The 6041-nt window shown below is 35.3% G+C and overlaps 1 pseudogene; it reads right to left on the bottom strand.

Moving 5' to 3' along the window:
• Positions 1–200: 200 nt before the first annotated feature.
• Positions 201–1571, bottom strand: LOC131606787 (E3 ubiquitin-protein ligase PUB23-like; annotated as a pseudogene).
• Positions 1572–6041: the final 4470 nt, after the last annotated feature.

A 6041-nucleotide genomic window follows, 5' to 3' on the forward strand; every position in this document is an offset into this window, starting at 1 on the left:
ATCAAAATATTTTAGTCTTTGCAAAGAAATGTACCATATTAATAATTTATAACATACTTCACAACTCAATCCTTGACTATACATTTCCACACATAAAAGAAATAAGAAAATTGTAAACTAAAACAAGCCCAAAGCTTAATTGAAGTCAATAATACAATTCTTAAGATCAATAAAGATGCATTTCACAAATTGATGCAACTAATATTTCTCTTCATAAAACTATGAGTTTAACAATTTCACCATGTCCATTTATACAAATAATAATAAAAACTTAATGAATCAATTATGACCAAATTAAATCATGATCATGGATAAGATGATAACAAAGGAACAGGAATACAAGTAGAATTCTTCCAAACTCCAGAATGCAATTTGAGAATCTCCTTAGCCTTCTCTTTAGTCTTAAAATTACTATCAACTTGAAGCACCAAACACAGCTTTGAAACACCTCCAACTTGCAACATTTCATTCAAAACTCTAGAATTTGCAGAATACCTACAGATAGAACTCAAAATTCTAACACCTCTATCACTCACAACATGAGAAACCCTCAAAATCTTCTTTGACACAATAGCAATTCCTGCTCCATGATTCAACAACTCCGCACGCCCTTCTGCACAACCACAAAGTTGATCCAAACCTATTAAAATCAACTCACAAACTCTCCTTTCGGACGCATCGAAAAGAAGCTCGATAAGGACTAAAACCGCGCCGCCTTCGACCCGCTTTTATTCGGTTTCTTCCCCATGGTAAAAGCTCCACAAGTAACTTCAATGCAGCTTTTGTAGCCTGTTGTGAAATCTTATCAGTTAGCACTCTTATCACCTCTTCGAATATCGCCTTTTTTACGCCGATTAATTGAATCGGATCGCATACTTCAAAAGCCGATTTCAATAGCATTGTTGCATAGCCTCTAGATTGACAGCTTCCAAGCTTCATCACATGAAACAATGACTCAATAATTGAATACTCTCATTGTTTATCAGATTCTTAATATGATCTTCAGAAGGGTTTATATGAAACAAAACTTCAATAGCAGCTTCACTCAGAGAACTTGAACTTGAATTGTTCTTCATGGTTGAAGCTAAGAACTCTACTGCACCTGCAGATTCCAAGCATTTTTTGTTCCGTTCGCTTTCGACGACGATAGAACGAAGCTTCACGAGACAGGTAAGTTGTGTTTCTGGAAATTTCTTTGCTTCATTGAGGAGTTTAAGGATCTGTGTTCTATCAACTGGTGATTTTGGCGTTGGAATGCGTTCAACACCAGATGAAGCATTGAGAGTGCACCAAGATTGAATCAAACGGCCAAGAGTGTGGTTTGGAGTAAGGTTATTAAGATCGGTTTGTAATAAGGTTTGTTTTGTGACAGGACATGTTTTGTTTTGGAATGAAAATAACCATTTTTCTATGTTGTCTCTGTCGTAGGTTATTCCTGTTGAAAGAGTGACAGGATCTTTCATGAGTTGGAGGGAAATGGGGCAGAGAAAATGGGAAGGGAGGTCGATTTCAGTTTCATCCATAAAAAGATTGTGAAATTTTGAATGTGGTTTTGTGGATTGTAATGAGGAAAATAGGAAAAAAATTTGATGAATGTGATTGATGGAGGTGTAAAATTGTTTATAGAAAGTTGTTAGGAATGAGAAAGTCAACACACGGAAAATAGAGAGAAATGGTGATGGTGTGTGAATTAATGAGAACCTTTTCCAAGACTTTGGAAGGAGAAAAATTGTATAAACAAGTGGGTTTCTTTATTTTGATATTAATGTATATATAGCATAGGGTTCAAGAATTCTCCTTGAATGAGATGATAATATTGATGATTATAAAATTATGAAACAGTAATATACTAATATTAAGGTGTTGAGTGGTGTTGCAAATTGTAGAAGAAGGGAAAAAAAAAGCCTAATATAGAGGCTTTTGACTTTGATTTATACAATTTTTTAAAGCAAATTTGATATTATACGATTTTATATAGTAAAAATACTATTGGGGTGGAGATTGTTGAATTTGATATGTGCGTAGGTCTTTAATGGTTGTTGCAAGGGTGTTGTGTTGCCGACAAGTTCTGATGAGGCTCATGCATTTTGCCATTATTGAATACACTTCTCACGCTTTTCACGGCTAGATCCATTAATGCTTTCTTTTTTATTGTTTATTTTTTGGAAAAAATTGATACTAACATGTTGGGAGGTGGGAATTGCATTTGTGTTTAGATTTGTATCATATGTTTAAAGGTGTGATTTTGGTCATAGAGTATGGGATTCTCAGAGAAGTCAATGTGAATTTTTGAGTATATAATAATAAAGAAAAAGAAAACATAAAATTAAAAGGTCAGATAAAAGTTACCTTCTGCGTAAAATGTTTTAAAAACGATAAATAGTAGTACTATTTTATAATTAATTAAATATATAAAAATTAAATAGAATTTTGTGATTAGATAAAAACATATTATCTAATTTTTTTATGATAAATAAAGAAGTTGTCCAAAAAAAAACCTAAATTTATCTTTTATCTTTTAATATCTATAATAACATATAAGATACGAGATAGTTTGATCTAAATAATAATAATAATAATAATAATAATAATAATAATAATAATAATAATAATAATAATAATAAAATATATAATAATGGATGTGTATCAGAGTTGAGTTTATATAAATGCGATCAATTGATAAGTATATGTTATTTTTAGACGCTAGTTTGATTTAAATATTACTAATAATAAGTGTAACGAGTGTGTGTTAGAGTTTAGTATATCAATGTTTAAAAATTGGATCGAACCTGTTGTTAAGTGCCAAATTGTAGTTATTTTGTGTATGTAAATAGTGGCACTTATCAATGCTTTTTGTTAATACCGTTTGAATAATTCCCCGTTTTTGTGTAAATACGTATACTTTGTGAATAGATGTATTTTCATACACTTTTATACCGTTTGATAGTTTTGTTGTATTTTTGTAGGTATTCTTGCGTTTTTGGAGCCTGGAGGAATAAAGTGTCGAAGACACGGCTGCGAGAGCAAAGAGGAAATAATTATGTTGTTCTGGTGCAGGGGCGCTTCGCGCGCTGTAGGGCGCGTCGCGCCCTCTTTGAGTTTGAAGAACATAAGCTGGCAGAAGTTAGGCGCGTCGCGCCGGATTAGGGCGCGTCGCGCGCTAGGGCGGTTTGGTAAATTTATACAGGGCGCGTCGCACTGAAGTAGGGCGCGTCGCGCCCACTGCGGAAACTCAGTTTTGTATAAATAGTTAATAACAGATTTTTTAGGTTTTTTATCACCTCTTCTTGACAAGTTGAGCTCTGATCCTTTTTTGGTAGTTTAGAGGCTTAGGAAACACCATTGGGTGCGACGTCATGTGGATTGATCATGGATCTGACTCGATTTCATTGTACCGGTGAGATCTTTCCGGTTCATCTTCTCTCTTCCCTTTGTTTCATTCCAATGGTGGGTGTTGTATGTATGTTTCTACTCTTATTGTATGTATATTTGTGGATCTTGGGATCGTTTATATATTCGCTTACAAATCATCATTGTTGTTGTTCTTGATCTTTTTGCTTAAATGCTCTGGATTTGTGTTGTTGCAGACATGGACACCATAGATCTTGATTAGGAATGATAACTGTTAGTTTCTGGGTTGCAGACATGGATTCAGGACTAACAATCGTAGTGGGTATCGAGTCTAATGCCTCCGTGTTGTTTGTGTCGGTGGAGAAATCGCTGATGTGAATAGTACGGTTGAGCTTTCGTCGGTGTTGCAGACATGGACACCGATGTGGCATCTCGAGTGATGCCCGGTGATGTTGATGCGTATTGTGAGTGTCGAGCGATGGATCTTTAGATTTAAGTATTCGACGGGTAGAACGAAATACAACTCCATAACTATTTCTCTTAGACTATTGAGATTGTTTATCTGCTTTTATTTACTTTTCCCGCATTTACTTTCCGCACCCAATCATGAAACTTAGAACGCGAGATAGTCGAACGGCAGTTCTTCTCACCAATCTCTGTGGACACGATAAATCCCGGATGAATACTTCCAAATCTTTTGTTGCTTGCCGCTCTACCGCTTCAACAAAATGGCGCCGTTGCCCGGGATTGGTTGAGATTAATCGCATTGCGATGGTTTTATGTTTTAAGTTTCGTATAGTTTTGATTAAGTGTTTGGGCAGGTCATTTTCTTTAGGTTGCGTTTGAGGCGAAAGCATTGGCGTACCGCGAGGAAGTTTCTTACCATTCGCGAAACAATAAAGGCGTCGAGCTAACGACGTTAAACGAGCGCTTGTAGGGAGGCACCCCAACGGTTTTATTTTTTCTGTTTTTCTGTAATTGAGTTGTGTAGGTGTTAAGTGGTGGCTCACTGGAAAATCTGTCTTTTTAGACTGGTCTGGTTTTTCTGGTGTAGCGCGCGTCGCGCGCTCATGGGTGCGTCGCGCGCTGGGTTGCTTTTGGCCAGTGACCTCTTTTTAACCGGGTCACTCGGCTCGCCTTTTTCCCACTTACACCAAGGCTTTATAGTATAGTATTTTATCGATTTATTTTTAATTCTTTTGTTTGTGTTTAGACTCAAATTTTGGCCCGATTACTTGGAGTCGCATTTGGTAATTCTTCGATTTTGATTGATTCAACAAGCCGTTGTGCGGTAATGATTGATCGAATTTGTACGTTGCAAGGTACTCGTTTATCGCTTTCTATAGCATAGCATGTTTAGGAGACTTTTCATTTGTACAATTTTCATACTATTCATTCTTTTTGCATAACTTGCTCATGACTTGAATCACAATTAGTTTCCCCCTTTTTACCATAAATGTGAGGTGGCTTTCCATTGTGTATATATGTGAGTGACCGACATTTCTTGTTTTAACTGGATATTATTATGTTTAATCTTTCGTCTGTATCGATTTTGTGAATGCACGAAAGTGATCAAGGCACTTGTTTGATTTTGAGCACAACTACCATAAGCCAAATGTCATTTTACCTTGTGAGTGTGTGACCAATCGTACCCCCTTTGAGCCTTTTTGTCATTGTCCATTTTGTTTTTGAACTTGAGACATAGTTCACCCTTTTTGATGGATTTTGATTATCATTGTTTTCTTGACCTTAACTATGATGTTTAGTTGGATTTTTACCTTGCCTTAGAAAGTAGGGAGTATTCACTTTATGTTATGGTTGAATTCAAGTTGGGGAGAAGGTGTTTGCCTCTTTATGTTGTGATTGATGTGAGGTTAAGAAAAGAAAAAGAAAAAGAAAAAAAAAGTGAGAAAGAAAGAAAAGAAAAAGAAGGAAAAAAAAGAGAAAAGCTTGAAAAAGAAAAGAACAAAAAGAGTTTTGAATAAGAGTGTGCTAATAAGTTTTGTGTTTGGTGTGAAATTTGTGATGAAGAGAAAAGTTGGATTGAAATTGTATTGTTTGAAACTTTGTGGAAGTAATTACTCCCTTAGGTTTAGGCAAGTTTTGTTTCGATTAGCTTTAGGACTTATCACTTGTTTGTTAACCGAGCCACATTACAACCTTGAAAGCCCTTGTGATTCGTGTCGTTGCATTTTCAATACTATTTTTAGATGAACGCATAATTTTGTCTATTGTTTGCAAGATTGTTGGATGAGTGTTCAAAGTCCTCACCTTTCTGTGTTTTTCATCTACCGATGAGTTTTTTGCTAGACGTGATTCGTGATTGAGCTTGTTTTTGTTTAGAATGTTTTGTATGATTTTTGTACTTAGGAATCGTTTCATTTTCATGTTGTCGTTGTAGGATAGTGGTAAGTGTTTACTTTGTTCGTACGTTTTTGTTTGAACCGTACAATTGTTTCGTTTTTCTAAACTTTGTTGATTCTTGATTCTTTGGATTTTTACTTTTGCGATTTGAGTGTTTAGCCCTGTTTGAGGACAAACAGATTCTAGTTGGGAGAGTTGTTAAGTGCCAAATTGTAGTTATTTTGTGTATGTAAATAGTGGCACTTATCAATGCTTTTTGTTAATACCGTTTGAATAATTCCCTGTTTTTGTGTAAATACGTATACTTTGTGAATAGATGTATTTTC

This window comes from Vicia villosa, linkage group LG5 (assembly GCF_029867415.1).
Source record: "Vicia villosa cultivar HV-30 ecotype Madison, WI linkage group LG5, Vvil1.0, whole genome shotgun sequence".
In the NCBI taxonomy this organism is placed as follows: Eukaryota; Viridiplantae; Streptophyta; class Magnoliopsida; order Fabales; family Fabaceae; genus Vicia; species Vicia villosa.